The 18033-nt window shown below is 45.7% G+C and overlaps 1 protein-coding gene across 6 annotated transcripts in view; it reads left to right on the top strand.

Moving 5' to 3' along the window:
- The first annotated feature begins 14403 nt into the window (after nucleotides 1-14403).
- Nucleotides 14404-18033, top strand: part of POMGNT2 (protein O-linked mannose N-acetylglucosaminyltransferase 2 (beta 1,4-)) — a 32882-nt gene continuing 29252 nt past the window's right edge. For 5 of the 6 annotated variants that reach the window (XM_074839588.1, XM_074839607.1, XM_074839597.1 and 2 more), the window contains exons 1-2: nucleotides 14404-14558; nucleotides 16851-16981. The gene's annotated coding sequence lies outside the window, so the exon portion shown is untranslated. The remainder of the gene's footprint in view (nucleotides 14559-16850; nucleotides 16982-18033) is intronic. The other variant, XM_074839637.1, reaches the window with a different exon arrangement.

Raw genomic sequence — 18033 nt, forward strand, 5'->3', positions numbered from 1 at the left:
AAGCCCCCCAGGTATACTGGCAGAAAGACGGCCAACCCCCACCCCAGTGTGGCACAGCACCCCCAGCTGGTATAGCTCAGTCCCATGCAGCGTGGCTGTAAAATGTGCATGTGGTGGTGGTGTCCGGGCTTGTGCTGTCTGGGCTTCTGCCCAGGGGTGGCTTTAACACACCAGGAGAAGTGATTGCCTTTAAAGGGATAAATTACAGCTCTTAGCAATGTATCTATCAAATAAATGGCTACATCCAGAGCTGTTTGGTCCCAGCACACTGCGCCATAGTAGAGCAATCAGAAAAAGAGTGCCATTACAGGGGATGCTGCCTGGCTAAGTCACCTCTCAGCGGGGTCTGGCAACATTCACACACTTCAGACTTATAGATTGCTGCCCACAACCCCCAGCGAGACAGGATGCATGTGCCAGGCACCCCACAGCTGCCCCCGGAGCACATCCGAGACACCTTTTCTCTGGCAACGTGTCCTGCAGGCACGTGAGTCTCTCTCTGCAAGTGTGTGACAGCCGTGGAGGGGATCAAATGGCCAAGAGGGTGATGAGACCCTCCCGTCTCCTTGCACCCCAACACTCATTGCCTTTGCAGTGCTGCTGGGGTCACCAGTATGCAGTCCTCTCACCTCCCTATGATGAGATGTTACAGGGGAGCCCACCTTGCAGGCAATCTGTCTGCAGCCAAAGCAGGTCTGCCCTCGGGGGCCACTGCGGACAGCATGGCCACGCTCTCCAGCGAAGGCTGGCAAGGCCAGCAGCCAAGGGAAGGAAATCTGTGCTTGTAAAACACCACATTTGGTCTGGAGCCACAAGCACAAAGCACCGGGATGCGTCGCTTTTCAGGCGGGTGTTGCCCTTGAGAAGGCACAGAGGTCTGGGATGAATTTTCCTGAACGCTAACTGAAGACACCGCAGATATCACTTGGTTTCACAATGAGTCACTGAAACTCGAGAAAAGCAATTCACCAGGGAAATCAAAAGGAGTAATTAAGAGAACATAGTAATTAAAAATGTATCCTAAGAGATCCTGTACGTGACATCCGCACCAGACAGAGAAGCATGCCTTTACCCACCGCAGGTTATGTGAAGTCTGGGGAACGCTGCAGTCACAAAATCGCCATGGTTACAGATGCACAAAACTGAGAGCAATGAGACGCCCTGCTCTGCTATGACCACAGCATGCATCTTCAACTATTAAATTGCAACTGTTTAACTGACCCTTGATTATGTAATTTAAAAAGAAAGAATCCCAGAAAGTCCTAATATATTCAGGGGTATAACAGCAGACAGATTAGAGATTTTTGTATATGTGCACTGTACAGGGTGTGGGGAGGAATACATATGATGTTATTGAGCTGTAAATTGAGGTACTCATTATGCAGTCCTCATTCCATGTCCAAAACTTCTGCTTAGATTTGTTTATATCACCTTCTGTCCCAGAGATGCCTGCATTTGTTAAATATATATTTATATATTTAACTGATGTATTATATGTGTATTTGTGTGCATGTATACTAAGATGTAGTTGTAATACATCATAAATCCTACATACTAATTATCACATGCTAATGTAGCAAATTAGCTGTATGTTAGTTTCCATCAAAAGCAGATTTCCTTTGCATACAAGGTGCCAGATACAACCTCATATGGCCTGATCAGAGTGGAAATGACGGGTGCATAATAACCACTTGAATACACTTTCCATTCTATTTTGCTGACATAAATCCTAGTGATAAAAGCGTAAGAAACCACCAAGGGTTTTAACATCACACTCTTTACTGCACATGATAAGGAAACTGGATTTTACTGTCTGAATGCATTCCCAAGGGCACACTGGTACACCGACATGTTTTTAGGGTAGTGGTAGTAAAACCCAAACTCACTTTTCAGATTTCTTAAGGTGTCTTGCTATTTTTCCAAATCCTGTCTTCATCTGATGCTGAAGGGCTGCCACAGCAAACTTAGCGGGCAGCATCTTGACACTATAAGCAAGTCTATTGGCAGGAAAAAGCTGTCTGGAAGCACAGGCTGTGTCTACAGCAGGAAATAACTCACATAAGGGTAAGACCAGAGCCAGATCCTATATCTTGCCCTGAGGTTCCCAGTCCATAGGACTGTAATAACCCACCATGCTTGTTCTGGTCACCAGAGAGCAAAAAGCTTTTCTGTGGCAGCGAGGAGGCTGCTCCTTCCTCTGTGAGTATAGATATGGGACAAACAAATTACATACTCATACTCCCACTTTTTGCACAGATGTGGCTCCTAGCTATGAATTAAGGCTTGCTGAAGGTGCGTGGAAAGAGGTACGGCAGCTTTCACTGAGCCACAGAGTCTATTGCATCTCACCAGTAGTTTACAGGAGTGCTCTTCTGAGTTGAGGCTGTCTCTCAGCAGAGGCGACAGGATAACTGGCCTTGTTTCTGGGAAGAGGAGGACACTAAACAGCAGCCTTTTTGCTCAAAAATCTGAGCTTTCCTTTTGTTTTCAAAATACAGGTTTGTAATTCCTAAGCCATGGATATGCAGTATAAAAGGTAAAATGGTTTTCCTTGGAAGCACTGGAAACACCTGCTCTATAGATAATAATGCATCATAACACAGAGCAACATGCATTTCAGACACCGAATTTCACTAAAGTTGTTACAAGTAGTGGTTTGTAGGCAATGAAATTACTGGCAGCAGTTGGCTGTAAAGGATTATAACTGCTGGGCTGGTAATAGGACTCAGGCATTACATAAACCCTAATTAGAAAGGGAGTCATTTGCTTACCCGTACATGATTACACCTTAGTCCTGCCACACTGCCATCTCGGCTCAATTTCCCTGCAAGTAAGGTGACCAGAGCCTGTAATATCTACTGTGACACGTGTCTGCAAGTGTTTCGGTGTGAGCTGTGCTGTGTGGTGCCCCTGCAAGCTCCCATGCAGCCCGTGCACACAATTCCTTTGGCCTGCACAGAACAATCCATGGGCTTCTGTGGCAGCTGAAATGGGTCCTAAAAGTTTAACTTTCAGTTACTGGGGCTTCTTCACCCTAAAAAACAAGGTCTTGGAACCAGCCTTTTCTCAAAATCTGAATTTTCTGAGCAGTTGCTTTCCTCTGTGCTACCCAGACATTTAACTGTATGCAGCATCAAGCTGCCTGTCTGTGCTCTTCACAGAGGTTCTTGCTGCTTTTATTGGCCTCACTGCCTTTGCTGGTTGAGACATCGCTTTCCCCTTGACTTGTTCAAATATCAGTAGGGGGCATTATTGTCTGTGGCTGCCTAGTCTCAGAGCGCTGCCTGCGATGCCTTATTTCATTCTAACAAAGGCTCCGTGAACAGAATCTGTGGCAACTAGAGACCTAAGCCTGCTTTGGTGGGTAATCCTACCAGGAGTTAACAATCCTAGTACCAAACCCACAGCTGAAAGACTGGGACCATACTGTCATACTCACACATTAAATCTATTATTTGAAGAAACGATCTGTAGCATAAATTTGTCTATAATAGTTCCATCAGCAGAGTCAGATGAGTTTTGCATGCACCTTCTTTGCTAGACTAAATATCACTATGTCTCATAAGCAGGAATAGAAGAAGAGGAATATAGTCTACTGCAAGTTAGATTCAAAGATAGGAACACATCTCAAAGTTTCCACATAGAAGAGTGGTATTTTGCGATTTTACTTTTGTAACACTTAGATTTCTAAAAGAGTCCAGATCCCATTCACCTTCAAATTTTCACTATGTGTCAGCACACAGTGTCTCTCCTCTGGTCAGATTTTCTTTTGTTATTCTTTGACTTTGGAACTAATAAAGTTGTCTTCAAACATGACCTACAGCAGTGCTCTGACATGAGCGTGTACTTGTGCCTTGGATCCAATTCATTCATGCACATAGGAACGAGCAGAGGGATCTATGTGCCACTAACACCCTGAAAATAGGACTTACAGAGCGTCTTTGCGTACTTTAGCGTTGAGACCACTAAGGTGGGTGAATTTCAACTCAATATTGGACATCATCTTCAAGCTAAAATGGGATTTTCACGACTGGGCTTTACTTACTGAAGATTTCTATTACAGCCCCAGGACAAAAATGCTAATCCAATAGCTTTCATCTTTCTACAGTCTCTCCCACCTCATTCCCCAGCCATATTCTGGGGTCTGCTCTGAGTGGAAGGATATGCAGCAACAAAGACTGAACAGATGGTTCGGTGATTCTTTAACAGTTGTGCATTTAGCCACTAGCCACTATGAAAAAGTTGGAATTATTCTTATTGCATAGCCTTCTCTATGGAATAAATCAGTCATTTGCTCCAAGAAGAAGCAAGACTCCTCCTCTCCTCTATCCCTGCTCCAGTACTCAGGTGAGACCCATCAGATCTGCATCATGCACAGTGAAGAAGTGCAGAGGACTATTCTGTCCCTTAAACCGGAGCTTAGTTGGGAATGTCAGCCTCATCTAGGGCAGCTGTGCTGGGTTTGTGTGTGTGGTGGATTTTTGGTAGTGAGGGAGGGGGCTACAGTGGTGGCCTCCTGTGAGAAGCTTCTCGAAGCTCCCCAGGCTCCAAGTTGGACCCATCTCTGGCCAAGGCCAAGCCAATTATCGATGGTGGTTGTGCCTCTGCAATAATGTACTCAAGAAGGGGAATCTGGGAGGAGGAGTTGGAGTTGTGAGGAAGAGTTTTGAGGAGGACACGTATGTGAACACTGAGGCCAGTGGAAGAAAGGAGGAGGAAGGGGTGGGGAGGTCTGCCGGAACAGAAATTCCCCTGCAGCCCATGATGAGAGGACAGGCCACCCTCCTGCCACCATGGAGGTGGCCAGTGGAGAAGAGACCCACCTGCAGCCTGTGGAGGACCCCACACCAGAGCAGGTAACTGCACCCAAAGAAGGCCAAGGCTCTATGGGAAGAAGCCCCCACTCTTGTAGTTGTAGTCTGTCTTTTGCCCGTGACTATAATGGGTAGATCACCCCTCTCTATCCTTATCTCAATTCCTGAGCCTTTTGCTTTATTTTTTCCTTCCCATTGCTGAGGGGGGAAGGGGTGAGTGAGCGTCTGCGTGGTGCTCAGTTTCCCTCTGGGCTCAAACCACCACTGCAGCACAAGAATTGACATCACGAATAACCACTCAGGCCATCTCATCTTCCCAAAAAAGAGACCAACACTATCTGACTTGGAAAAAGAAGGAAGAAAAACTAATAGTGTTGCTACAAAGGTTAGCTTTGGTCTGGGACCGTGAGGACTGGCATCTTCTAAACTCTTTGAGTGGTACATTGTTGGTGAATGCAGCTTTTGGCTGTTCCAGCTCACCATATGTCAGTGACTTCTTTCAGACTAATAATAAAGCAAGCCAATGATAAAGACTGGGGAATACTAGAAAGCTGCAAACAATTCACACATTTAAATCAGGCTCAAGTGAAAGAAGCTATTTCCAAAGTATTGGTTTGCATGTTTACTGTACTATATGTATCCCATACCAAGAATTACTCACTCCTGGCAGCATCCTTGCCTGTGAAGCACAGTAATTGCAATTACACTTCCTAAAGAATTCCAACACTTTACCTTAAACAACCCAAACGCCTTTTGTCAAACTCACCTGAAAGGAACTATTTTTGATTAAATGTTTGAGAAGTCACGACAGCCATCAGGTCTGACTTCAGTGTAAGCATTCCTTCACGTGATGCGTCATTTTGGTGTGTGGAAAAGAAGATTAAAACTCTTTCACCACTGGGTGCTACTCTGTAAGCTAATTGCTACGCTAATGTGCAGATGTTCTTTTGATACAACCTTTTTTATACTCCACACAGTGGGCTGTTTAGGTTTTCTGTGAAGAAAATGGAAAGAGACCCAGTAGGTGCCTGAAGTACTGTGTGTTTGTTATGATCCACCTCACTCATCATAACATCGTATGAGTCGATGTGCCTGTGAGTTCTTTTTTTTGAACATCTAATGCAGTCACTAGGAGTTGCCACTATAGCGGTGCTCTCTGTGGAAAATAAAAGGACTGAGGAGAGAGGACAGGTTTAAAATCTACAATTTAAATCCAAATGGCACAAAAGGAAGAGCTTAATTTTCTATATCATTTCAGGCGTGAAGCAGAAGGTGACCCCATGGAAATCATTTTAATAACATAAATGAGGTGGGATGTGTCATCTGTAAGTGAAGGAGAAGGGGGAAGGCAGCCGTGGTTCACAGAGGGCTGTACCTGCAGGGAGACAGAGCAGCTTCAGATGGAGTTGATTTTTCTGTCAGCATAAAGTGCAGGAGGGGAGAGCCAGGGCATGCTTACAGACAGTGGTGCTCTGAGGGAGGAGGGAAATGATGCTGTCTGAGAGACGCTCTGCCTTTCTCTAAGATGAATGCAAGGAGCCAAATTCCCTGCCCAAAATGCACAGACAAATGTTATGTGGTTTTGGCTATAAGAAAAAAAAAAAAAAAAAAATAAAAAGAAAAAAGAAAATTAAAGAAAAACAAAGGAAAAAAAGAAAGGAAAAAAAAAATGTGCAAGGAGCTGTTGCCCTGGAGACTCCCCATCCATCTTGTATATAAATTCTCCCGTAAACAGACAGGTGCTCAATTCGTGTTACAACCTTGAGGTCCTGTGCTTCCAGCAGAGCGGAGCCTTATTCTTTGTCTTGTTTTCATTTATTTTGCTGTGTTAGTTAAAAATTGAGCTCCTAGCAACATACTTTCTGGGGCAGGCAGACTCCAACAAGGGGAGCCAGCTCTAATAACCGAAATGGGCATTAACTGGCCGTAGCTCTCCCAATTCACTATTCTCTTCAACTTCTGCAATACCCAGGGCTGCTACTGAGAAGGGCACAGTTCTTGTAAATTGTGTGCAAGTTCACAGGGGCCAAATATTCCCACTTCAAAGCAATGTTACACAAGGACTGGCAGTGGGCATGCTCTCCTTCTGGCTGGCCTGGATCAGGGTCACCTAGAAAAGTGGGACAGCCAGTTTCCCTTCGCAGTCACGGTCCAGCCCTCAGAAGAGGAGACAAACAGACCATTTGTTTCATGGTTGCTTTGGGCACCTGAGAAGAAAGATCTGAACCCTTTCAGGCTGGAGACAGCCAGTCCAGTCTCCTCTGGGGATGAGACCTGCTGGAAGAGTGGTGGGAGAAGGGTGGATCTACCAGCACTTCCCCAGGAGGTGGGCAGTGGGCATCACTGAGCAGAAGAATTGCCTGTAACTCATCCTGGCTCAGTTTTGCCAACCACGATATTTGTACTTGCAAACTTGAGAACAGTTAACAGATTGCTGAGAATAGAAGTAATCTGTCTGAAGAAAGACTAGGGTGAAAAGAGAAGGGGATTTTAACATTAGATTTGATGTTTCCTATTGTTTTTCAGGATGGACACAGCTCTCAGCTGCAGTCAGTGGGAAGCTGCAGTCTTGGAAGGGGGAATAATGCCTCCTCATTTCATAGCCATGTGTCATTAAATGAAGGTGACGAAAGTCAGGCTGTGCTACGCTGGGACAAAGCTCACATCATACGAAAAACAGGTATGAAGATAAACAGGCTGGTCGATCAGGCGATCAGGTCCAGAGGAGAGCCATGAAGATGATTGGGGGGGCTGAAGCACCTCCCTTATGAGGACAGGCTGAGAGAGTTGGGGTTGTTCAGCCTGGAGAAGAGAAGATTCCAGGGAGACATCATAGTGGCATTCCAGTACTTAATGGGGGCCTACAGAAAAAGTGGGGAGGGACACTTTATTAGGGAGTGTAGGGATAGGATGAGGGGTAGTACTTTTAAACTGAAAGAGGGTAGATTTAGATTAGATATAAGGAAGAAATTCTTCCCTGTGAGGGTGCTGAGACACTGGAACAGGTTTCCCAGAGAAGCTGTGGCTGCCCCCTCCCTGGCAGTGTTCAAGGCCAGGTTGGACGGGGCTTTGAGCAACCTGGTCTAGTGGAAGGTGTCCCTGCCCATGGCAGGGGGGTTGGAACTAGATGGTTGTTAAGGTCCCTTCCAACCCAAACCATTCTGTGATTCTATCACTGCTGTCACAGTTCAACCATCAAGTGAAGCAGGAATGGTTATCTTCTATGTCCAGACCTCATACTTTTGCTATGGAGGTGTAAGACATAAAACTGTTTTCCTTACCTCTAAACTGACTTCCTAAAAATAGAATGTGCATCCCCAAAAGCATACGTGAATGAAGGGCATCTTAGGTAATTAGAGATGCAGAGAGGATTCAGAGAGTGAGGATGATCTGCAGCAGAAGTACTCTTCAATGGAAAAAACAAAATTCTCTCCTGTGTGATGGCTCAGTACTAATGTCAATAATCTCTTGGAATTTCAGAACTGAAAGAGATGGCTGAAGAGAGACTCTCCAAAAGAATGTCCTCTCAGTGAATTTCAGATGTCAGCAGGTAAAAACTTCAGTATCTGAGCTAAAGAGTGACATGGTCACCTGCTCAGATTAGTCATCCTAAATTACATTCTAGCCACAAGATACCAGATATTTTCTTGAGAGGTACAGATGAATACATGGGAGACATAACACAAGCTTAAAAAAAATAGAAAACAAATATTCTCCTAACCACAAGTTGGCAGAAAGAACTGTTAAAAATCCTGTCCCCAAAGAGCTCATGAATAAAGGAAAGAAGCTCTTTGGAAAGAGAGACGGATCTTGTGAAAGCTGAGGTGAACCGTATTTTTATTAGTTATCACCAGCCTGAAGAGTTAACCACTCTTTTATTTTGTTACAAACAGTTACATATAGAAAAAAGGAAACTACTCCTCAGTGAAGACTTTGTTTTGTTATTTTATTAAAGAATAAATGCCATTTCAAGTTACCATTTGCTGATGTTAGTTTTGTTTCTCAAACAGTAGCAGGAAGCCCTGTGGTACTGAAACCCAGCTGATACATCACCCTGGTACTTTTACAGTAACATATGAGTGGTAGTTTATTTCGTTTTCAAAATCAGGTGCTTACGGTTTGGTGAAGGTGGATCTGCAGCCTTAATCCATCCCCTTGTAACTACAGACTAGAATCAGACTTTACACAGGCATGGTTTACAGGAAGAGGCAGAAGGAATAGATGGGGCATATTGTTAAAAAAAAATGTGACTTGATAAATTATACTTCATGATGTATAAATAAGAAGGTAAGACCAGCTGTATCAAGCCAAATCAAAGGTACAAATTTATGTAGTCACAGTTCAGGTTGCAACAGTCTGGTGAATACACAGACATGTTGCACATTTTTAGTAATGTCTCTTACCAACAGTTATTCTCACAGAAGCAGGACAGAGTCACACGTTAGAGGAATTCCTGCCAGCAGAGATGGGAGGATGAGAGAAGTTGTGGTGATAGGAGCCCCTCTTTATGGAGGGCAGCAGATGTGAGAGGGTAGGTCAAGGCACACAGGGCTGGGGAAACTGAGTCAGACAACTAAGAGTCAGGAATGTCATTAATATGGGGGTCATTCTCAATGACAGGGGCACCAGGAGAAGAAGTTGGAGGGCTTGTAATGACAAGACAGGGTTAGCAGGTCTCATATCTATCTCATATGGAAGAAGAGTGATTAAACGTGTTGCACTCCTCCTGCGTTCAAGTGATCTCCCCTCTCACACCCTGCCAGTGGCAACGGCCAGCATTGCTCCTACCACTTCCAAAACTGCCTCTGGGTTGAACACTGCTCAGTGCAGAAGGGAACTGGTCTCTTAGGACCTGTGTAATGCTTCTCACCGGATCCAGGCCCATGTTCTCCCATTTTCTGCCGGACAGCTCTCCACCTCAGCAGTTGTATGTGTGACAGCGTTGTCATCTTAAATGGGCAGATTACAGAACACCAGAAATAGCAGAGCATCATCAATTCAGTTGCTGAATGACACGAGGTACTAAGAGTGATGAATCTTTCCTACCCGGACAAGAAATGATTGATTTGAATAATTGCCCAAGAATATTCACATGACACTCGAACACAGTTGCTGTCATGATTACCAATGTCTTTCTTCCTCACAGCAAGTCTATAATTGGCAGGACTGTCTCAGATAATTTATACAGCAACAAGATTTTCACACTTTCCCAGTTCCGGATAGTTGCTAATATTTCATAAGACAGTCACTTTAACATACAAGGGAACTTTCATGAGTTTTTGGCACTTCTATTGATGTCAACTGTCACTGAATTTCTACATTTTCCTGTCTTTTTTATTCATTGTCACTAGTAACTACCTATTCCTTCTTTGTATTGTGGAGGTTTGTATTTAGACATGGTATTAGATTAGTGCAGGACTTTTTCTGTATTTAAGAGGAACATCTATTTAAAGTCTATATATGAATCTCTCTACAGTTCTGTTACAAGGGATAATTCCTTATTTCTCACATCCTCAGTAGCTTGCCTGTACCATGTTGTCAAATAAATGAATGGCTAAATAAATAAGGTGTTTTCTTATCTAACTGTCCTGCATTCCAAATGAAGCAGACCACTCCAAAACCAAGCAGAAGTTGCCACTGCTTCACAAGGAGCTAGAAAAGAGCTACCCTCTTTGTGCTTTGCTGTTGTGCTAGCGCAGATTGTCACACGCTGCTCACTTCTGCAGTCAGTGGGATCCAACTGTTAGTGGCAGAAAGCAGGGGTCGGTGCCCTGGTTGTGGTACTCTAACTCTTTTTGTTCTCTTAATAGCACCACAAAACTACTGAATATCTTTAATTGACATTCTTAAAAGTTTTTTCAGTATCTCTTTCTATAGAATAGTCATGTTTGCTTACCTGTTTAGCTGCACACGTGTTCATTTCACCTCATTTTACCTGCAAGAAGAGAAAAAAAGCCTTAACCTTCCCTGGCAACGCCAGCAATTACCCAGCCCTTGGGCTCAAAGAGCGCAACACTGGGACCAGAGCTGCGCTTTCAGAACACCAGGTGCCCTCACCATCTTGTAGACACGAGTCACTTCAGTGGCAGAGTTGCTCAGAAGCAGATTTTTTTATTTCCTTTTTTACTCTTGCATGTGTTCGACATCAGCATGTGAAAAATTGATACCAGAGGATAAGTACCGATCATGATACAGCTATTACTGGCTTTCGGGTACTCCAGAGAGTGGGGCCACTGCTTGTATTTTCCAAATAAGAGACAGTTTAATGAAATCTTGCTCTTCGGAGGCAACAAAATGTCTATCCCCTCCAAACAAATTCATACACCTGAGGCAGAATGATATGAATATGTATCATTTCTTTAGTGAATTAGATGAATTCGTAAGAGAGGTTTGAGGCATGTAGCACTTTCAAAATCCCTCGTTCAGCTTTCTCTGCTGCCTGCATTTAGAATACACTGAGCTGATGTGCAGAGAGTTACATGCTACCTTTAGTCCCAAATGGCTTCACTGACGTTTTTGGCTGAAATGGTTCTCTTTGGCAGGATGATTAGACAGCAGCACACTCCATGGATGTTGCTTATTACCTTTTACAAGTCTTGAATCACTGGTGCTCATCCAGTTTTACATACTGGCTGGTCAGCCCACAAGCTCTGCTGAGATGTGACTACACAGGCAGACTGCCACATCCCTTGGACTTGTGTGACACCCTATACCCACCTAACAAATTTTACAGAGCTGACATTTAAAAAAATCTGGGTGTCTCAATCCCAGCAATATCCTGCCAACAATTTGTGTAGATGCTCTTGTCTGTCCTGGTGTAGAATGGTTAACAGCGCCAGTGCCCAACAAATATCCATTTGTGCAACACACACAGACGCAGTGAGAACCCTGGGAGAGCAGAGGCATTAAATAAACAGACAAAACATCTGAGGCAACATTGCACAGAAACACACAACAAAGAAGCGGGTGGATCTAGTTGACTTCAGCGGAGCAAGGCTTGGAGTGCTGCTGTGTTGATGTTCATGAGCAGGTACATCAGCGGCTCTGCTGGACTGGGGCAGCTTCCAGGATCAAGCCCTCAGACACTTCCTCATTCAAAGAGGTTGCACATACTAAGGGAGCTATAACCCAAGTGCAGAAGATGAGGTGAGGATGTATGAGGTGGAAGCATTTCAAAGTTTGCTTGAGGTTGGAGATACAGCTCTGTCTATTGTACTGTAAAAGGTGGCTCAACTGTTCTAGCTCCTAATTGTGAGCCCATCGTCTGCCCGTGTCTCTAAAAGCTAATTTATTCCCTGAACAGTCCCATTGGAAGTGATTCAGGCAATGTGTGTGGTACCGTGATGAAACTCAAGTTTGGGCCAGGCCTCCAGCTGCCGTTACACTGGTTAGGAGTGTCTTATAGGTCCCATGTCGTACCTACCAGCCTTGCGCAGACATCTTGGGCAACATAAACTGTCTAAAATGGCACTAGGCACCTGTGTCTGGGTACCTAAAGTGACTGTCCCTGCCATTAGCATATTCACACTGCTTTCACTAGCTATCTCCTGTAATACCTTGTATTAAGGAAAACACTTCCCTACCCCTTACAGGCAGTAGACTTAAACAGATGTGGGTCTACAAACTTGTTACTCCAGGAATAATGAATGAACTATTTTGCATGAAAAGTTTATCAGATTATGCTCTTTTCCCATTACAGGTTATTCTGAAGCAGACATGACAATAAATCACTGCAATCCTATGAATATTTCATAGAAACACATTTCAGCTTATGGGTGTTCTTTTCTTTCTTGAATGATTATGTCTGTGTCTTTGGCCATTCATCGTCTGTGATACGTGACTGGCCACTTAATTCAAATTACTGTAATGTCTGGCTTTTTGACTCATTCATTAAATATTTCATAACAAGCAGGAAAAGTAGCACTGCAGATGACATTTATGTGAATATGCAAACAGGTATTTGTGAAATTTTAGTCAAGATTTCTACTCACAAATGCTTTGAGAAAATTAATAGAGCTCTCTAAACATTGTTGAAATAAATACTGACTTTTTATTCCAACAAACATTAATGAAAATGGTGACAATGATGATTGTTTTGCAATGTTGCTCTAGTTATAAGGATGCAGGTCCAGCATTCTGAAGTCTCTGTAAGACTGGAGTATAACTCACAAACCTAATGAGAAACGGAGTAGATGGGATCTCTTGCAAGGGATTTCATTAGTGTAGCAGTTCTTAAACAAACTCTAGAAAGTGAATCTCAGCAGCCTGATATTTACCTTGTCAGTCTATGGGAGCTCAACACTAAAATTCAGAGACCGTAATGAAATTAAATTTAGAGTAGCAACAAGCATTTCTGAAAACCCTCAGTTCTTGTGTGTGTTTCTTATAACACAAGTTGGTTCTTCAGATCTTTAGCTACAAAATCTGCAAGACAGAAAAGGAGGCTGGAGGAAGGAGTACTAAGCTATTAAATTTGATTTCCCCCAAATGTCTATCAGCTTTTCAGGGGCAAGCATTTCAACTGTTAAAGTTTCACATAATTTCCTGCACACATGTTTAGCAATCCTGTCACTCTGGGAGCATTTAATTATACATACAAACACCAGCTAACGTGAAAGATGCTACCAAACCATTATTTGTCCTTCTCACTGACCAAGAGCACTGCATGGGTGAGGAAATGGAAAGCTCCCATGGGAAATCAAAAGCCCCGCTGAAGCGAATGAGAAAATCTCCCTTGGGTTTGGGAGAGACTGGTTCAAGCAGAGGTGCTGTCCACACAGGTGTCCATGTGCTCAGCTGATTCGACCTCATATATCAGATTCAGTGCATTCTTGGTGGTTTACTCAAGCTGTAATAGTCTTGGTGCTGCCCTGGTGCCAAACCCCACCATGTAAACGTGACCTGCTGCTGCCGTCACACTTTCCCTGGTGGGAAGGAACCTTCCTCCAGTAAAGATGCAGGTGCCTGTTATCTGTCGGGTTTTGCTGGTAGATTGGAAGCCACGTAGCCATAATAAGGATGGTCACCCTCCGCTTTAGCATGGATATTCGGAGTGAAAGAAATCAAGAGGCCCGGGAGTGTGGGCAGCAAGCTAGGAGGGTCTCGGGCAGATGAAAGCTGAGGGTCAGGGGGGGATGCTGAGGGGCAGGGGCAGGCCGGTGTGGGTAGGCGGTGGGAGGACAGCAGGACGGTGAAGTGGAGTTGAAGGAGGTTTGGGGGAGAGGTGAGGACCGGGGGGCGAGCAGTGCAGACGGCTGGGAGAAGCAGAGGGCTTTAGGGGGTTGTCTGGCTGGGAAGGCGAGGACCGTGCAGCCTGGGGAGAGAGCTGTGAGGGGAAACCCCCGGACTGAGGTGGGAGCCGAGCTGACTGGGACCGGCTCGAGGGTCCGTACCACAAACCCCGGCAGGGAGCCCCCCCGAGGAGCCGGGGCACCCCGGGCACCCGCAAACTACACCCCCCAGCGCGCCTTTCGCGGCGGCCGCCACTGAGCGTGCGCAGCGGCCGCCGCGCCTCCGAGCACGGCGGGCGAGGGGCCGCCCGGCCCCCGCCCCGTCACCGCCCGCCGCCGCCGGGAGCGGCGGTGCCGCCCCGCCCCGGCCCCCCGGCGGACAGCGCCCGCCTGCGAGGAGGTGGCGGCGCCGCCCGCCGCGGGCGGGGAGGCCGGGAGGAGGCGGTAGGGCCGAGCCGGGCCGGGCCGGGCCGGGCTGAGGGGGCGGCTGCTGCCTTCGCGCCGCCGGCGGCAGGTGAGGCGGCGCGGGGCGGGGGCGGTAGCGGCCCGGGCCGGGCACCCGCAGAGGGCGGATCGCGGGGGCCGGCGGCTGCCGCCTCTTTTCTGAGGGGAAAGTGGGTGCAGGGGAGGCGGGGGGACCGCGGCGATGTCTCTCGTGGTCGGCGGCAACTCCACAGTGGGGAGGCACGGGGCAGCGGGCGGGGGAATAACCCACGGAAGCCCCCCCGGGCTGCCCAGAGCGGAGCTGGCGCCTCGGACACGGGAACCTTTCGTCCCCAAAGCCGGGGAGCGAGAGCGGTCCGGGGCAGGCGACGCTGTGAGGGTTAGTCCTTGTAGGCAGCTGCCTGCACCGCGGAAACGCGGTTCAATTAAAACTCTAATAACCTCCCTAGAGGTCAAAGACGCTGCAGGTTTAAAGCCTGCTAGGGCAAGCAGAGATGTAATTATGTTCTCCTGACAATTTTCCTTGATGGCTGAGTGCCTTGGGAACCCCCCCAGGCACCTGTCTTCAGCTTCGAAAGCTTATCAGTCCGTGTGAATTTGGCCCCAGTGGATACGGATGCCGAATTTATCGCATCCTGCCCCTTCTAATTATTGTGTGCTGACTAAGCATGGTGGAAAAGTTTCTCTTGCATATGTCAGCTCCCGGTGCGTTGCACGTGTGTGTTCTGAGGTCAGGCTTACGGGTCTGCTTGTGTCCCCTTGCTTCCGTCCAGCCCCTCTCATTTAACCCAGTCTTTAAACAGGTTATTTAAGATAATGGCTGCTGCTTTGAAAGGAAGTGAAGAGGCTCGCTCTTCTCTGGTGATGAGAATAATGACTGTATCTGAACAACTGGTAAAGGCAAGGGAACATATTGGTGTTTTCACACCAGTACCGTAGTTGGATAACTATTGACAAATGCTGACTTTTAAACGGTGACTGCTGATTTAGGAGAATATGTTAACTTTGGTAATAAAACAGCCATGGCTCCTTTTAATAGCGTTCTCAAAACACTTGAACTGATAGATTGGCTTGTTAGCTCAAGCCTTGACTTAGCTGAGAACCAGAAGAGCTTTTATTCTCTGGGAGGACCTTCTCCTCCAAACAAACCTGACGTATGCTAAACACATCAACTGCAAGACAGGATGTTTATTTTGCAATGTCATTTTCAGGAACGTGGTAGATACCAAATGCGTGAACTAGATAGAGGAAACCTGCTTTGCAGTCTGGTTTTCTGCAGGAGTGCATTTTGAGCGGTTTATGATTGCAGGGTGGCAGTTCTGCTTGGAGTCTCACTTCTGTGTTTTAATTAGCTGTCATCAAAGCTGGAGCTGAGCCTCCAATACTTGTGAAGCGTGCCATGAACATGCGCTGTAGGGTACCTGGTTAATGTTTTGGGACTAATTGCCTAGAGCCCGTTCCTTATTAAGCAGTGTACAAAATGGATTGACTATATGGAAGTCTTTCCAGTTAAATTTCCAGTCTCCTGAATTGCATCTTGCTGTGAACTTACTGAGGTTTGCTTCAATCATCTGAAAATTGGGTATTCTCATTCTCCTTACTCTCACCCCCTTCTCTTACAAATGGTTGCTTTAACGTCTTTGGTAAGCACTGTTAGTTTAAGCAGTTCCCTATGACAGCAGCCGACATTCAGTTACTGTTCCCCAGAGTTTTTAACAGATTTATCTGTCCTGTGCTCTAACACAGCAAGGTCTTTAGGAAGTGTTTTAAAGCATAGAGGCTTAGAGATCGTCCACTAGTAAAACTATCATTTTATTCAAATAATCAAAGCCATAGATGACTTCTCTCAGCAGAAGAACCTGCTTTCTATTTAAAATGGCTTTTCCAACTGGAGCGTATCTAGGCTGTGAAGGAGTGGATTTTTCTAGGAAGTAGTGGGAGGCAGGGAGAATCATGAAAACGAAGGTGGCGCAAAGAAGAGCATTAAACCACAGAGCTAGAACCAGATTAGAGGTTCTCAGCTGTACAGAAAAAATTTTGCCTTCTCATGCTGTGGGACAATAATATCTTTGGTTGTTATCCAAGGTGGTCACAGAATTCGGTTTTGTGGTTCAGATCGAGGGGTAAAATGCATCTGTGGGCCCATAAAGCTCGGGGAGGAGTGGGCTAGGAAGGGTAAGTGGAATTCTGGGGAAAATGGGTGACACCTTGTTTTGCTGGCTACCTTCCTGGGAAACCAGTGGCTGCTCCTGAGGGACTTTGCACAGTCGGCACAGAGTGCTGGCGGAGGGTTAGCATTGGTCAGTGGTTCTGCTGTGCTGGATGAATGCATGACATGGGACCCTCTTCCTTCTCCTTGTAGGTCTTCACCCCTTTCCTTCACCTTCTGTGGTAGGACGTGTTCCGTCCTCCTCCATCAGCACGCCGCCTGCTCCGACAACATTCTGCCTTCTTCCCTCCACAACTGTCTCTCCTTGTCCTGGAAGTGAACTGGTAGGTGTGAGGTGCTGGAAGAAAGCAGGTTTCTTTCTTTGCTCTCCAAGTACGCAGGCTGGGCCTGGTGGCACAAGCAGCGGGAAGGTGGCTGCTCACATTTGGTCATGCTAGACAGCCCTTGGCTCTGCCTGCGTTTGGAGCAAGCTGTGAGCGGGGCATTGGACTCAGCGTGGTGGAATTTAAACTGCGAGTTTTCAAAGCCAATTACCGGACGCAGTCTGTGTCTGACAAGCTTCAGTTTCGTTAGCTGCCTCCCAGGAGTATCGAGCTGCGCGGCTCACCTTTGCAGAGATCAGATTCTCTTTTGTGATGCTATTAGGTGTTTTTAAAAATAGCTTCATCAGTCCACTTTAAAAGAGCTGGTCTGCTCTGATAACAGTGCCTGCTGGTGCTTTTCCAGATAAGGAACTTGTCAGTTTCCTGCTGTCATACATGCAGCTTCTGCCCTATTTAGAATACAGCTTAAAAAAAGACTACAAAATAACCACCAGTCTTGTGTAAAGATTTTTGTATTTGGTTTAGGAACAACTGAACACTCCTTATTTAACTGCTTTGGACGGTATTGGTTTATGAAGAAGATAGAATCAAACTAGCCGCAGAATTGAAGGTAATAACTTCATATATCTGTGGCTTGAAGAAATCTCGATCAGAAGATCTCTTATATAACAAAGTGACAACAGGCCAAAGATCTCTTCTTTTTTTCTTTCAGTCCCAGTTAGAAGTTCATTAGCTTTTAAAAGGATCTGAAGTACTACATTGTGCATCTATGTGTATAATCTATATGGTGGTGGGAAGCAACCAGATGAAACAGTATAAAAACAATTTCAGTCTCTTTTGGGGGTCTGAAAAGTAGTTGTGTGCTTGTGCACACCAGGAGTATTGTGGGGAAACTGCAATTGCATGACATACCTAGTAATTCATTCTATAATGGTGTATGCAGGAGCAATGTTCTAATTTACTAATTTCTTTGATGTTTTGTGAGCCGATGGCATTTTTTAAAAGGTCTATTAATTCTGTGGGAATTTGATAAAGGCTAATTGCTGGTGGAT

The sequence above is a fragment of the Strix aluco genome, chromosome 1 (assembly GCF_031877795.1).
Source record: "Strix aluco isolate bStrAlu1 chromosome 1, bStrAlu1.hap1, whole genome shotgun sequence".
Lineage (NCBI taxonomy): Eukaryota > Metazoa > Chordata > Aves > Strigiformes > Strigidae > Strix > Strix aluco.